Genomic DNA, 17,282 nt, shown 5'->3' with positions numbered 1-17,282 from the left:
ACTGAGACTGTGGCCCAAAGGGAGTACTTCTATCCCTGTTTTCCCACTCAAATGTTGCCTTTTTTGTCCTGCCCCACCCCTCATCCTATGCCCATAAAACCCCAGGCTCCACCGGTAGTGAGAAGTGGCTGAAGATCGAGAGGAGAAGCAGCTCAATGTTGTAGACTATGGTGGGACGTTGGAGAGAAGTGGCTTGACTTCAGAGGGACAGGTTGAAGGCGTGACTTTCGAGAAGAGTCTGGCTGGAGACAGCCAGACTTCAGGGGAAGATTACCTTCCTGCTTCACATTCCCTTTCCAGCTCCCCTTCCTGCTGAGAGTCACTTCCATCAAAATAAAATCTCCCTCATTTACCATCCTCCAATTCGGTTGTGCAACCTCATTTTTCTTGGAAGCTGGACGAGAGCTCAGGAGCCAGGAATGCAGATACGAAAAGTTGTTACATTGAACCTCTGCCCTTGCTGGCAAGACGCAGCCGCCTCAAGCTAAAAGGCAAAGGGCCCACTGAGCTACTAACACTTAAGACGTCTGCAGATAGCAGAGCTAAAAGAGCACTGTAACACCCTCCCCCTCGAGGTTTCAGGGGTACGGGCACCCCCCCTAGATGCTGCTGCGGGGCCTGCACAGAATTTGTTCCTGCTGGCATCCAAAAGTGCTCCTGCACCTGTTCACCTGTGTGCTCCCTCCCACGAGGGCTGGGCGCAGTGGGTCCCAGCGAGTGGATTTCACCCCTGCCAGCCCTAAAGCAGCTGGCTGGTTCTAGCGTCAGTGAGCCCCAGTTCCCTCCCATAAAGGGGTAAGGGAAATGTCCTCCATCAAAGGTATTATTCCAGTCTAAGCCCTGATGCTGAGAATAATATGAGAATCATAAAGCCAGGAGAAAGAATAATTGTGTTATCCCATTACCCTGAATTGTAGCACTTAGAAGAATGAATGGTCACATTTATTAGCTAGCATTCTACCTTGTAGCTATCATCATCATCTCTATCTACATCTATCCCATTAAATAATTTACTTTTTGAAATATGTACATTCATAAATTGGATAATGCCTACGTAATTAAAAAAAGAATATCATTATGGGCAAGTTACATTAGTAAACAGTAAAGTTCAAGTCAAGCTAAATACATTTAGATTTAGAAATTAAGTTTAATTTAGTTTAAAATACATTGCTTAAGAAAATAGTTACTTATGGATGACCTTAAACTAATCCAAGTAACACTATAATAAAGATTTAATTTTTAACGTAAATACAATTCTTTAATCAGAGAGATAAACCATTTCATGATCAATCTATTATTTTTATTTGTTTATTATTTTTATTATTTATTTATTTTTCTTTTGAGACGGAGTCTCGCTCTCTAGCCCAGGCTGGAGTGCAGTGGCGCCATCTCAGCTCACTGCAACCTCCGCCTCTTGGGTTCAAGCGATTCTCCTGCCTCAGCCTCCTGAGTAGCTGAGATGACAGGCAAGTGCCACCACACCCTAATCTCTTATTTTTAAAAAGAGGATTTTAGGACTAAACAAATCAAGTGTAAGTTTCCCCTCACCTCTTTGATCTCTCACTTGGGTAATGATGCAGTTTGAAGGCAAAGAGCCCCATTTCTACATTATAAGCAAAATAAAAGTTAATTCATGGAATACAATGGAGTATTTGTAATTGAAGTACTATATTTTATTTATTGGAATGGCATTTTGAGATCCAGTGCTGTTCATTGAATTTCCCTGTAAGGAGAGTTTGTGGCGAGGACTCATCAAGCTGCTATGCCAAAAACAAAACAAAACAAAACAAAAAGCTAATCACATGAAATCAATTTCCTGTTTCTTCCAACTTGCAGGATAAGGCCTAGACGAAGCTTTTATTGTATTGTGTGACCCAAGTGTTGGGAAAAGTAGAAAATTGTTACCAGATGTGAAGAAACATTTAGGGGCTTGAAAAGCAGCATGGAGGTGGACCTAGGCTCTTTGCAATGTTCCACGTCTTGCCCTATATGATGGTTACATGAGTGTTTATAATACATTGCTGTGTTTACCATTTTTATTTTGACTCATTTCTAAGTGTGCATTATAATTTTATTTGAAAATTATTTATTAGGAGAAGTGCACCATAAAAATTATTGATTACTCTGCTCATTATATACCTAGGAAAAAATTCACCATTTATATATCTTTACATACAACTCTAAGAGAGTTGAAGTAGGAACTTTATTTTAGTTACAACATGTAGAAATAAGAGAAGACGCTACCTGAAGTACCCAGATCTTTCCAAAGGTTTTTTCCTACTTTTTTTTTTTTTTTTGAGACGGAGTCTCGCTCTGTCGCCCAGGCTGGAGTGCGGTGGCGCCATCTCCGCTCGCTGCAAGCTCCGCCTCCGGGGTTCACACCATTCTCCTGCCTCAGCCTCCCGAGTAGCTGGGACTACAGGCGCCCGCCACCACGCCTGGCTAATTTTTTGTATTTTTTGTAGAGACGAGGTTTTACCGTGTTAGCCAGGATGGTCTCGATCCCCTGACCTCTTGATCTGCCCACCTCAGCCTCCCAAAGTGCTGGGATTACAGGCATGAGCCACCACGCCCAGCCTCTACCTTTAATTATCTACCTTGCATGACAAAACTTTGGCATTCCTTATCTGTTTTTCTTTTGGCTCCTCTATTCCTGACACAACAAGGGTGGACATATTTCCCACACGCTTGGTTTAGCAGAGTACCTATTATCAGTTAGGTTTTTCTGCCAGAGAAACCTCTCCAACACTACATTACATATTGATATCTCACATGTCTTTGGATTCAGTTTTTCTAAGCTGGGTTTGCTGGATGGCTCTGGTGATATGAGATGGGCCAAGTTCTGCATCTTGGAATTAGTTAGAGTTTGGACAATGTAGGCTGGATCAGGCAGGGACAAACTGACTCCATTATTTTCTCATTCTCCTTCTGGGAACAGAGTAGTAGCCAGGCAATGTTCTCATAATAAACAGAAAAGGAAAAGAAACTCCAGTGTGGAAACCATCTCAAACCTCTGTGTGAAGTCTACCAGTTTTCTGTTAATCAAAGCAAGCTATGTGAGTGTACTCAGAGTCCAGGGGCAAGGTAGTCACCCTGTCTGTGGTGGGAAAATACTGCAAGATTATATGTCAAATAATGGGATACTCAGGAATATTTACAAAAATGTTGAATATTTTCATGAAATAACAAATATTTAGACATTCAATAGACTTGAGAGTAACTTTACCAAGGGTCTAAGTATGAGAGATATATTTAATATATGTTTATGGGCTGAAAACCCTGAGTGGGAAAATAGGACTAATTTCACCAGGATGACCTCCTGGAAATGCATTTTCCATTTTGGAAATTATTTTAAAAGTTCATTTTTTCTGGATGGGTGTGTGTATGTGTGTGTGTCTGTCTATGTGTGTATGTTTTATGAGCTTGTTAACAATAATGTCATACAAAAGTACTGGTTAGCAGGAATAAGATTTTAAGGTGTATTGGCATTCCCATGATTCCCAAGAAAATTTTCGATGATTTTGATTAAAAAGTTTGGATTTTGTCTATTTAAATCTAGCATAAAAATTGGTCATGGTGATGATCCTGGTTATGACTAATCTCCCTTTAAGATTTAGGCATTTACTGTATGAAATATGTGGCACATTTTCGATAACAAACAGCTAAAGTTACTGAACACAAATTATGGAAAGGTGAAACGAGGAAAACATTGCAAAACACTGAAAGAGAATATGTCTTTATTTGCATGCTGGCAAATGAAAATTCCGGTTTCACTTCTACTTCAGTATCTAACAAGTCTCTAACAAGAACAGACATTGAATGAATGAATTAAGTTGAGCTGTTTGAAAATTAGAATGTTTTCCATAAATACATTATCGAACTATCAATTAGCATAAACTGCTACTTTCTTGTTTGACACTGGTCACAGTATTTGAAAGTAAAAAGAATGTTACTGCACATTCAGAAATCAGGTGCACATAAAATTTAAGGTCAGGATATTAAAGGATCACAGCCAGTGCTGTTAGGCCTTCATTTTTTCTATCTTTTTGTCTGTTCAGACATGATAACTTTTCTACCCATCATTTTTTCCATTCTAGTAGTGGTTACATTTGTTCTTGGGAATTTTGCTAATGGCTTCATAGTGTTGGTAAATTCCATTGAGTGGGTCAAGAGACAAAAGATCTCCTTTGCTGACCAAATTCTCACTGCTCTGGCAGTCTCCAGAGTTGGTTTGCTCTGGGTAATATTATTACATTGGTATGCAACTGTTTTGAATCCAGGTTCGTATAGTTTAGGAGTAAGAATTACTATTAATGCCTGGGCTGTAACCAACCATTTCAGCATCTGGGTTGCTACTAGCCTCAGCATATTTTATTTGCTCAAGATTGCCAATTTCTCCAACTTTATTTTTCTTCCTTAAAAAGGAAAATTAAGAGTGTCATTCCAGTGATACTATTGGGGTCTTTGTTATTTTTGGTTTGTCGTCTTGTTGTGGTAAACATGGATGAGAGTATGTGGACAAAAGAATATGAAGGAAATGTGAGTTGGGAGATCAAATTGAGTGATCCGACGCACCTTTCAGATATGACTGTAACCACCCTTGCAAACAATACCCTTTACTCTGTCCCTGTTATCTTTTCTGCTCTTAATCTGTTCTTTGTGTAAACATCTCAAGAAGATGCAGCTCCATGGCAAAGGATCTCCAGATTCCAACACCTAGGTCCACATAAAAGCTTTGCAAATGGTCACCTCCTTCCTCTTGTTATTTGCTGTTTACTTTCTGTCCCTAATCACATCGATTTGGAATTTTAGGAGGAGGCTGTAGAACGAAACTGTCCTCATGCTCTGCCAAACTACTGCAATTACATACCCTTCATTTCATTCATTCATCCTAATTTGGGGAAGCAAGAAGCTGAAACAGACCTTTCTTTTGATTTTGTGTCAGATTAAGTGCTGAGTAAAAGACCTGAAACTCTCAAATTTCTAGATTCACAAGTGGGACATCGTGTGTCTCCAAGAGAAAACAAACTGATGTTGTCTGGAACATTTTATACTTTCCACTGGTTTTTCTGTATTGTATGTTTTTGAGTAATTTCCAAAAGTATATCTAGAAAAGTCTTTTACCTAAAGTTAGTCTAAAAAGTATCTATATATGCATGTGTATGTGTATATGAAACACTTAAGAGAGAGTGGCAATAACATAATCATTTTTTACAAACTGCCAAGTTATAGAAAATATTGTAAGAAATTTTTCAGAATCATGAAGCCATGTGTATTCACAATACAGTTCATATTATCATGTTTCATTTGAAAAATTTATGATCTCTATTTATAATTGTTAAGAACTTACAGCTTATTTCACAAAATCATTGCTCTTTTCCACTGTTATTTGTACCATACATATGTACCATAGTGTGCTTAAACGTGATTATTTGAACGTCTAGTTTTTTGGATGGTATGAGCATTCTAATCTAAATCAATAATGAAGTTTTATCTTTGGGGTAGTTTTTGTTTCATAATGAATTCTAATTTTATGTTTAATTTAAAGCAAACAATTATTGTTAGAAAACTATGCACAAAATAAAATTCAAGGATGAAAAATATATTTGGAATACATTTTGTATATGTCTACCATAATCAGTACTGAGGAATATTAGATTTTATACAAATATGTGAACAACTGAGAAAAAAGTCATATCTGTAATAGGGATGAAGAAAGAAACACAATGCTGACCTCTTAAGTGCTGTCATAAGTCTCCATATACAGGTAGAAAAGTCATTTCTTCCAGTTTTTGAGGTAAAGAAAACCTTTTTTGAAATTGAGATCGGATACCAAATATTTCCGTTTCTTTCCTAAACTGCTTCAGAGCCCCTAAATTGCCGATTCTCTCCACTGTCTTCCACATTTAAAAATCTTTTTAAACATCACATAAATGAACTCAAATCTTTATTGCTTGAAAAAATACTCCAAATAAAAATAGTATAGAAATTATGAAAATCATTTGAATTATACTTTCTGCAAATTCTAAAATGACGTCTATGACATCTATGTATTGATGATAGGAAATGACTTAAATATATGTTTTATTATAATCTAGTTGCAAATAATGCAGTGAGAGAAAGTGTGTTGACATATTCAGTGATAGCAAGTTCTATTATAGGAAAAAATGTATAACGTCATTAAACAAGTAAATTCTACAGACTGTATCAATTCTCGGAGTTATGAAATTTTAACAATGTTATCTAAACCTTGAGATAAGTCATTTGATTTAGTTATTTGTTTGTTTATTATATATCTTTCCTGGTACAACGTAAGCACCATAAAAGCAGAGACCCTGGTCGGGGTCGGTGGCTCACGCCTATAATCCCAGCACTTTGAGAGGCCGAGGTGGGTGGATCACGAGGTCAGGAGATCAAGACCGTCCTGGCTAACGCTGTGAAACCCGGTCTCTGCTAAAAATACAAAAAAATTAGCAGGGCGTGGTGGCGGGAGCCTGTAGTCCCAGCTACTCGGGAGGCTGAGGCAGGAGAATGGCATGAATCCAGGAGGCGGAGCTTGCAGGGAGCGGAGATGGCGCCACTACACTCCAGCCTGGGCTACAGAGCGAGACTCAGTCTCAAAAAACAACAACAAAAAAAAACAGAGATCCTGCAGACCTTGCTTATTGTTGACTGCCAGGACCTAAAAGATCACATAAAAAATAGATAGCCAAAAATATTTTGAAGAACAAATGAGTTAGTGAATAGAGTAATAAATTACATATATTGGGGTGGTGAACCAGTGAAAATGAAACATCACAAAATCTACAGTTGCATGAATTTGCCTATTCTGGTTTCTGGTTGAGATGACAGAATTATCTAAGAAGAAGCATTTTTCAGAGTAAAAGTGTGGTTATTCCATACTTGCAGGGGAAATATCGCTATATATAGCCTTGATGCAGCTATATCAGACGAAAAACATGGAGACAAGGTGGAACATCAAAATCCGATGGCACCTACTACAATACCTTCAAAACAGCATATAAAAGATTTTCGGATATTTGTATATATTTTCTCGATTGTGAATGATATATTTGTATTGTGATATTTCTAGCTGGTTATTATGTAAAAAATGCATTTCAATTTTAAAAATTGAGTTAGTTATGAATTACCTTACTAAAATGTGATTTTTATATAATATTTTTAATATCCTTTCTAAATGAACATTTTAATTGCCATATTATAAAATCACAGAAAAGTGAGTGAAAAATAAATTATACCACTGAATGAATATCTTAGCTTTGGAGGTCTAGAACTAGAGCCAGTGTCTGATATTAAAGTGATAACATTTCTTTGGAAGGTAAGTCCAGGGCAGCAATGGCAGGGACGCGTGGAAATTGAGGCAAGAGCACGTGGAAAGTGAGGCAAGAGCAGATGTGAAAGAACGTGTTGGGATGTATTGTAACAATGTGTTGTGTGTATGTGACTCTGTTGTGGCAACTTCATTATAAGGTGAGAGAGACAGCATGGTGGTCATCAGATGCATGCACTTGGACCCTAGTACTTTTCCGGAAAGGCTACAAGGGAAATACCACAGCCAGCATTAGTCCATGGAAGCGAGAGAGGAGGGAGAATGTATCTGTTCAGCTGTCTTCTGTCTTCTATTTCCCATTGGCCAGGGTTTCCCTGAGGCGGAACTACCATCTCTCCTGTTCTGCTTTCCATCATCCAGTCCGTTGGTGGCTGTTATGAAAGACAGACCTCAGACCCACAGTGTGGTGTTCCATTCAAGTCCCTATAGGAAGGATGGTAGGATGATCTGGATCAGGCAAGGTGCTGGCCTGGAGAATAAGAGACAGTTAAGGGAATCTGAGGAAGCACATGTTTAAGTCCAATACTGTCTACTCTGTGTACCACTCAGATTTGCTCATGTCTTCCAATCATGGCTGGCTTTATGGGCATATGATTTCCACTGTTGCACAGGGTCTTGTGCTTAGAGGCGCTCATGCTTAGAGGGGCAATGGTTAGTCTTCCTGTTGCATGCTGTATTAGCAGCATTGAACCTGGTTTATTTGGGGGATGCTGCCATCTTCTGATTTTATCATTGTTCGCTGGGCACCTCTTCTCAATCTCCTTTGCTGGTTCTTTCTCTTGTCTCTAATCTTCTGCAACTGCTGTTTTGTTTTTGAGACAGAGGGCACTCCTCTGCTGAAGAGGGAATGGTCTTGCACTAATTCCCTAGGGGTTTTCCCTCCCCTCTCCTATGGATTTGTCAGAGACTTGGACAGAGTCCTATAATGCCCACTATGCATGCCTCTAGCATGTTTGAATTCTGCTGGATCATCTGGCACAATGGGCAGAGCAGCTTAGGCCAGACCCTATAGCTGCTATGGAACCCTTTTTTGTTCTGGGTTCCACTTGAGACCAATGGCCTTTGGAAACTCCATTAGTGAGTCAGAGCAATATCCTCAAATGAGGAATACGTTGACTCCAAAAGCCCAATAGGCCCAAAAAACACTGTGCCTCTTTTTTAGTGAGAAGAATTATGTATCAGGAAACATGCCGTTTACTTTAAAAAGGATATTTTGACACAAGGACCAGGAGCATGGACCTGTAAAAACACCATCTGTGTTATAAGTTCCTGAATCTGCTGAGGTTTATGTCTCTCTTCTTCTGGTATTTTACTTCTGTTCAAAGTAATACTATTTTACTATATTTAAGGAACTTGCCACTTCCTGCTTATGAATACCAATTAAAGTAATATTAGTAATATATTGAGTTAGCATGATGTTTTGCAAAATGCCAATTAAACTGAAAACAGAAGTGACACAGCTCTGACATAAAACAGTGAAGCAGTGCTTTTATTCTTACCCCAACGAACAAATTGTTTTGATTTTCTCTCACAAAGGGTGTAGATTTAAAAATATTCGCCAAATCAAAAGCCACATACAAAGTACCGGAAACCACGTTCTGCTCAGTGAAGGTACCACATCCTAGAGAGCATCTGCAAGTGCGATTTAAGTTTATGCTAATGTGCATTCATCTGATAATCCATCTGGTTTTGGCAGAGGCCAGATAGGTTAACTGAATAGGGATATAAAATGTACTACCACCCCCAGTGTTCATTATCAAGAGGACTTAAGCTTCCTTTCAGTCGTTTATGTCTGCTTCTGTGAATTGGCTCAGTCCTGAGAACTGGCTGAGGGTCTTTGATTTGTCATATCAGTGCCTGACCTCAGGACTCAGCTTTTTCAACTCTGTTTTCCTCTTGATTTATAGTTATTTAGCAAAGTATGAAGCCTCTTCAACTATTGGCCTATCAGCCCAATCCAATGAGGCTGTTGCTGTCACCACTTCATTAAATCTGACATTTGTTAAGATCACCAGTGAGTGTGTGTTGCCAATGGTTAGTCTTCATGTTGCATGCTCTATTAGCAACATTGAACATGGTTTACTGGGGGGATGCTGCCCTCTTCTGATTTTATTGTTGTTCACTGGGCACCTCTTCTCAATCTCCTTTGCTAGTTCTTTCTCTTGCCTCTAAACTGAAAATGTCACACTGCCGAAGGTCTGAATTCTTCAATCTTTAATCAATCAGACTTGTTTTGTTGGTGATCTCATGCAGTCTCCTTACTGATAATGTAGCCAAATGGTTCAATAGAGAGGAATAAGGCTGATTATTCATCTATATATTCATATATATCATTTTAATATGGCAATGCAGATATTGGCAGATTGATACGTGGGGGATTTTAATTATATGATGATCTATATATAATTAGATAATGATATAAGTGAAGAAATACATAGATAGAATTATGGTTTACTAACCCATTTTTGATTTCTTGCGTTTTGTACAATGTCTCAATATCTGTTAGTATCTTATTTCTTAAGTTTTTTTCTCTATGATCAATTACTTATGAGTTAATTTTTGTGTACAGTATAAAATAAGGGTCTCAATTGATGTTTTTTTCCTTCTCTTTTAACTCCCACTTCTTAGGTAAGTTCATCTACTCATGGCCTTACTTATTTTCTGTGTGCTGATGATGCCAACATATAATCTTTCAGCTGAGATCTCAACGCTGGTCTCCAGAATCCTTTCTCTAATAGACTATTTGACATCTTCATTTGGATGCCTAACAAGAACTTGAACTAACATGTCCAAATCAAAATAGTGCTCTTCCCCCAATTGTCAGATTTGTTTCTTCTACAGTCTTTCCCTCTTCTGCTAATGACCACTTCAGACTTTCAGATGCTTAGACTAAAAAAAAATGGAGTCAATATTTTCTCTCTTTCAGAACTCATCTTTAAGGCATCAGCAAATTTTGTTGACTCTACCCTCAAAAACCTACAGAATCCAATCCCTTGTCATCACTCTGCCATACTAGTCTAAACTGCTGCATATCTTGCCAGGATATTTGCCATGAGTTTCTAATTATTCTTTCTAGTTCTGCACATCCTTTTATCCTGATGTATTCTCAAGACGGCAGCCAGAGAGAACCTGTAAAAACGCAAATTTGATCATGCCATTCTTCTCCTCCAGATTTTTCAGTGGCTTTCATCTAATTCAGAGTAAAGGCCAAATCCTTACAAAGTCTTATAATCATTTGAATGATCTGATTTTGTCTGCCTGTGTGTCCTAAAACACCTGGCTCATCCCATGCTAACAACACTGGCCTTTGTGTCAGTTCTTGAATATGCCAAGCATTGCCTCAGGGACTTCATACTTGTGTCCCTTCTTCTTGGATTGCTCTTTCTCAGATATCAACACTGAACATTATCACTCCTCAGATATCATTGAATCATTGAGGCCTCCAATACTACCTTATTTAAAGATAAATCTCATTTCACTTTGCAGTTTTTTTTTTCTTTTTTTAGCTTTTATTTTAGATTCTGGGGTACATGTGCAGGTTTGTTATGTAAGTAAATTGCATGTCTCAGGCACTTTGTGTACAGATAATTTTGTCACTCGGATGGTAAGCAGAGTACCCGATAGGTATCTCTTTTATCTTCACTCTCCTCCTTCTCTCTGTTCACATAGACCCTGGTGTCTGTCGTTCCCTTCGTGTCCATCTGTACTCAATGTTTAGCACCCACTTATAAGTGAGAACATGTGGTATTTGTTTTCTGTTTCCATGTTTGTTGGCTTAGGATAATGGCCTCCAGCTCCACCCATGTTGCTACATCATCTTGTTTTTTTTCTAATGACTGCATAGTATTCCATGGTGTGTATGTACCATATTTTCTTTATCCAGTCTACTATTTATGGGCATTTAGGTTTATTCCATGTCTTTGCTATTATGAATAGTTCTGTCATGAATGTTTGCATGCATGTGTCTTTATGGTAGAACAATTTATATTTCTCTGGATATATATCCAATAATGGAATTGCTGGTTTGAATGGTAATTCTGTTTTAAGTTCTTTGGAAAATTGCCATGCTGATTTCCACAATGGCTGGACTAATTTACCTCCCCACCAGCAGTGTGAAAGCATTCCCTTTCACCACAATCTTGCCAGAATCTGTTGTTTTTTTGGGTTTTCAGTAATAGCTATTCTGACTGGTATGAGATAGTATCTCATTGTGGTTTTGAATCACATTTCTTTAATGATTAGTTATATTGAGCATTTTTTCATGTTTGTTGGCTGAGTATATGTCTTCACTTGAAAATTGTTCATGTCCTTTATCAAATTTTTAATGGTGGTATTTGTTTTTTGCTTGTAAATGTAAATTCCTTATATGTTCCAGATATTACGCCTTTGTCAGTTGCATAGTTTACAAAATATTTTCTCCCATTCTGCAGGTTGTCTGTTTACTCTGTTGATAGTTTCTTTTCTTGTGCAGAAGCTCTTCAGTTTAATGAGGTTCCACTTTTCAATTTTTGTTTTTGTTGCAATTGATTTTGGTGTCTTTGCCATGAAATCTTTGCCAGGTCCTATGCCAGAATGGTGTTTACTAGGTTATCTTTCCATTTTTTAAAAAAATAGTTTTAGGTTTTACATTTTATTATTTAACCCAGCTTGCATTGAGTTTTGTGTATGTATAAGAAAGGTGTCCAGTTTCCATCTTCTGCACATGGCTATCCAGTTATCCCAGCACCATTTATAGAGTAGGGAGTCTCTCCTCATTGCTTGTTTTTGTTAACTTTGTTGAAGATTAGATGGTTGTAGGTGGGTGGCATTATTTCTGGGGTCTCTATTCTGTTCCCTTGGTCTACGTGCCTGTTTTTGTACCACTACCATGCTTTTTTAGTCTCTGTATCCTTGTAGTATGGTTCAGTCAGGTAATGTTATACCTCCTGCTTTGTTCTTTTTGTTTGGTATTGCCTTGGCTATTTGGGCTTTTTTTTTTTTTTCATTCCTAATGAATTTTAAAATAGTTTGTTTCTAATTTTGTGAAGAATATCAATGATAATTTGACAGGAATAGCATTGAATCTATAAATTGGTTTGGGCAGTATGGGCATTTAAACAACATTGATTCTTCCCATCCATGCACCTGGAACGTTTTCCCGTTTGTCTGTGTCTTATTGGATTTAATTGAACAGTCTCTTGTAATACTCTTTGTAGAGATATTTCACCTCCCTGGTCAGCTGTATTCCTATGTATTTTATTTTTTGGGACTATTGTGAAAGGGATTGCCTTCTTGATTTGTCTTTGCTTGAATTTTGTTGCTATAGGAATGCTACTAATTTTTGTACATTGATTTTGTATCCTGGGAATTTGCTGAGTTTGTTTATCAGACCAAGGAGATTTTGGCCAGAAACTGTGGGGATTTCTAGGTATAAAGTCACATTATCTGCGAACAGGGATAATTTGACTTCTTCTCTTCCTATTGGGAAGCCTTTTATTTATTTCTCTTCCTGATTGCTTTGACCAGGACTTCCAGTACTGTTGAATAAGAGTGGTGAGAGAGGACACCCTTGTCTTGTTCCTGTTTTCAAGGGGTAATGCTTCCAATTTTGCCCATTTAGTATGATATTGGCTGTGGGTTTGTCATGGGTGGCTCTTATTATTGTGAAGTATATATCTTCAATGTCTAGTTTGTTGAGAGTTTTTAATATGAAGAGACATTGAATTTTATTGAAAGCCTTTTCTGCATCTATTGAGATAATAATGTGGTTTTTGTTAGTTTCACTTATGTGATGAATCACATATATTGATTTACATGTGTTTAACCAAACTTGTATCCCAGTGATAAAGCCTACTTGATTATGGTGGATTAGCTTTTTGATGTGCTGCTGGATTCAGCTTGCTGGCATTTTGTGGAGTGTTTTTTTTTTAAATCTATGTTTATCGAGGTTGTTTTCTTTTATTGTTGTGTCTCTGCCTGATTTTGGTATCAGGGTGATATTAGCCTTGCAGAATGAGTTAGCGTGGAGTTTCTTTTCCTCAGTTTTTTAGAGTAGGTTTAGTGTGAATAGTACCAGTTCTTCTTTATACACATGGTAGAATTCTGCTGAGAATCCATCAGGTCCTAGGCTTTTTTTGTTTGTTTGTCTGGTAGGCTTTTTATTACTCTTTCAATTTGGAACTTGTTATTGGTTTGCTCAGGGATTCAATTTCTTACTGATTCAGTCTTGAAAGGTTGTACATATCCAGTAGTTTATCCGTTTCTTCTAGGTTTTCTAGCTTGTGGGCATAGAGGGGTTGACAGTAGTTTGGGAGGATTGTTTGTATTTCAGTGGGGTCAGTGGTAATATCCACTTTGTCATTTTTGATTGGGTTTATTTGGATCTTCTCTCTTTTTTTTCTTTATTAGTCTGGTTAGGGGTCTATCATATTAATTTTTTAAAAACATCAAATCCTGGATTCACTGACCTTTTGTATGTTTTTTTTAATCACAGTTTCCTTCAGTTCAGCTCTGATTTTGGTTATTTATTGTCTTTTGCTAGCTTTGGCATTGGTTTGCTCTTGTTTGTTTAGTTTCTCTTTTGAAGTTATGTTATTAATTTGAGATCATTCTAACTTTTTGATGTGAGTGTTTAGTGCTACAAACTTTCCTCCTAACACTGCCTTATCCATATCCCAGAGATTCTGGTATGTTGTATCTTTGTTCTCATTATGTTCAAAGAATTTCTTGATTTCTGCCTTAATTTCAATATGTACCCAAAAGTCATTCAGGAGAGGGTTGTTTAATTTCTATGTAATTATATGGTTTTAAGGTATTTTCTTAGTATTTATTTATATTTTTATTGTGCTGTGGTCCAAGAATGTGGTTGGTATGGTTTTCTTTGTTTCATATTTGCTACGAATTGTTTTATGTTAGGTTATGTGGCTGATTTTAGATTATATGCCATGTGCAGATGAGAAGAATGTGTATTCTGTTGTTTTGGGGTGAACTGTTTTGTGGATGTCTATTAGGTTCATTTGGTTAAGTGTCTATTTCAGGTCCTGAATAACTTTGTTAGTTTTCTGCCTTGATGTTCTGTCTAGTGCTGTTGGTGGGGTGTTGAAATCTCTTGCTATTATTGTGTGATTTTCTAAATCTTTTAATAGGTCTCTGAGAACTTGCTTTCTGAATCTGGGTGTTCTTTTGTCAGGTGCATATACATTTAGAATAGTAATGTCTTCCTGCTGAATTGAGCCTTTTTCAATTATGTAACGCCCTTCTGTTTCTTCTTGATCTTTGCTGGTTAAAGACAGTTTTGTATGAAAGTAGATTATCAAGATCAGGTGCCATGGCTCAGACTTGTAATACCAGCACTTCAGGAGGCTGAGGTGGGTGGATCACTTGACCCCAGGAGTTTGAGACCAGCCTGAGCAACATGGCAAAATCCTCTCTCTATCAAGAAAAAAAAAAATACAAAAATTAGCCAGTCATGGTGGTGCACACATGTGGTCCCAGGTACTTGCAAGGCTGAGTTGGGAGGATTTCTTGAGACCAGGAGGTAGAGGTTGTGGTAAGCTGAGATTGCACCACTGCATTATGGCCTGGGCAACAGAGTGAGACCCTGACTCAAAACAAACAGACAAACAAACAAAAAACAAAAGAAAAAACAAACAAACAAACAAAAAAGAAGTTAGAATAGCAACCCTGCTTCTGTTTTCCATTTGCTTGGTAGATTTTTCTCCATCTTTTAAATTTGAGCTTATGGGTATCACTGCATGTAAGTGAGTCTCTTGAAGATACTATACCATTGCGTCTTGCTTCTTTATCCACATTGCGTCTATGTGCCTTTTAGTTGGGGTGTTTAACCTGTTTACATTCAAGGTTAGTATTGATATGTGGGAATTTGATCCTTTCATTATGTTGTTAGCTGCTTATCATACAGACTGGTTTCTGTGGTTACTTTATAGTATACTGGTCTATGGCCTTAAGTGTGATTTTGTTGTGGCTGATAATGATCTTTCTTTTCTATGATTAGCAATCCATTCAGGACCTCTTGTGAGGCGGGTCTGGTGGTAATGAAATCCCTTAGCATTTGTTTGTCTGAAAAAGATCCTATTTCTACTTCACTTATGAAGTTTAGTTTGGCTGGATATGAAATTCTTGGTTGGACATTCTTTTTCAAAAAATTTCTGAATATGAGCCCCCATCTCTTCCTGATTGTAGAGTTTCTGCTAACAGGTCCACTGTTAGCTCAATGCTGTTCCCTTTGTAGGTGACCTGCCCTTTCTCTCTAGATGCCTATGGCACTTTTTCTTTCATTTTCGCCTTGGAGAATCTGATGACTGTGTGTCTTGGGTATAGTCTTCTTGTGTAGTATTTGGTAGGGGTTCTCTGCATTTCCTGAATTTGAATGCTGACCTCTCTAACAAGGTTGAGGAAATTTTTATGGACTGTATCCTGAAATAGGTTTTCCAAGTTGTTTGCCTTCTATTCCTGTATTTCATGGATGCCAATGAGTCACATATTTAGTCTCTTAACAAAATCTTACATTTCTTGGAGGTTTTGTGCATTCTTCTTCATTATTTTTCTTTATTTTTGCCTGACGGAGTAATTTCAGAGGACTACTCTTGAGCTCTGAGATTCTTTCCCCAGCTTTGTTGATTCTGTTGTTAACACTTGCATTAGTATTCCAAAATTCTTGAAGTGATGTTTTCAGCTCTATCAGATCAGTTGGATTTTTTCTTAAAATGACCATTTTGTTTGTGTCTTCTGTATCATTTTATGGCATTCCTCAGAATCTTTAGATTGTGTTTTGACTTTCTCCTGAATTTCATTGATCTTTGTTCCTATCCATGTTCTGAATCATATTTCTGCCTTTTTAGCATGGGAGGGAACTAGCGTGGTCATTTGGAGGTAAGAAGATACTCTGGCTTTTTGAGTTGCCACAGTTATTGTGCTGATTCTTTCTCATCTCTGTGGGCTGATATTCTTCAGTCTTTGAAGTTGCCATTCTTTGGATTTTTTTTTTTTTCTGTTTTTATCTTCTTTGACACACTTTGGGGTTTCACTGTGGATTCCATCAAATGAGTTTGTTTCTGGTAGATTTTAGAGGGGCAAAGATTTCTAACTCTAAGTCTGGGGTCTAGTTTTGGACACCGGACTTTGTTCTCTAGCACCTCAACATTGGGAATCTGCTGTGCTGGAAGGGACATTGTGTTCCTGAATTGCTGGCCACAACACTCTGAAGGATGGTACCAGCCAAAGCTCTTCATTGAATAGTGACAGTGTAATGCAAGCTTGTTAACACATGCCAGAAGCAGCAGTGTGGCAGGGTATAGGCTCTTGGACCGGGATGGGGTGCAGGCTGGCCCAAGGCTGTCAGCTTCCATGTGGGCATTGGCAGTAGCCTAAATTCGTCTTTACGCGTGTGGATATCTGATTTTCCCAGAATCATTTGTTGAGAAAAATGATTAATTCCTATTGAATTGCAATTGTATGATTTTAAAAATCAGCTGACCATGAATGTCATTACTAATTTCTGGACTCTCAATAGTGTTTCATTGTTCTTTTTGTCTCTCATAGTGCAATTACCACAGTGTCTTGATTTAGTCCAGTAAACTTGCAGTAAACTTTGAAATGAGAAACTAATCCTCCAACTTTGTATTTAAAAAAAAAAATTATTTTATTGGCCTAATCACTTGGCATTTCCAGGCATATTTTTGGAGTAGTTTTACATTTTCTGCAGAAAAAGCTTTCTGTGACGTGATGAGGGTTGCATTATAAATTGCTCTTCACACGTAAAGACTCGCCTTGTGCTGGATTTCATTTCAGGTGGTCCTTATTGCTTGCAAGCTCTTTGATGAATACAAACATAATTTTGGCCCCTTTATTTATCTTATCCTAGTTGTTGCAGAAGGACATCTTGCTTTCTTGAACCTATTATATCTATTCAAAAGTGGAAGTTTTCACAGGT

At 37.7% G+C, this 17,282-nt stretch overlaps 1 protein-coding gene and 1 pseudogene across 6 annotated transcripts in view; both read left to right on the top strand.

Moving 5' to 3' along the window:
* Positions 1-17,282, top strand: part of LOC129525947 (taste receptor type 2 member 30-like) — a 189,504-nt pseudogene that overhangs the window by 65,368 nt on the left and 106,854 nt on the right.
* The window catches only part of PRH1 (proline rich protein HaeIII subfamily 1), a 264,900-nt gene that overhangs the window by 141,837 nt on the left and 105,781 nt on the right, over positions 1-17,282 (top strand). The window lies entirely within an intron of this gene.

Source organism: Gorilla gorilla, chromosome 10 (assembly GCF_029281585.2).
Source record: "Gorilla gorilla gorilla isolate KB3781 chromosome 10, NHGRI_mGorGor1-v2.1_pri, whole genome shotgun sequence".
Classification (NCBI taxonomy): domain Eukaryota; kingdom Metazoa; phylum Chordata; class Mammalia; order Primates; family Hominidae; genus Gorilla; species Gorilla gorilla.
The sequence above is the reverse complement of the archived record's forward strand: the minus strand, read 5'-3'. Positions and strand labels throughout refer to the sequence as shown.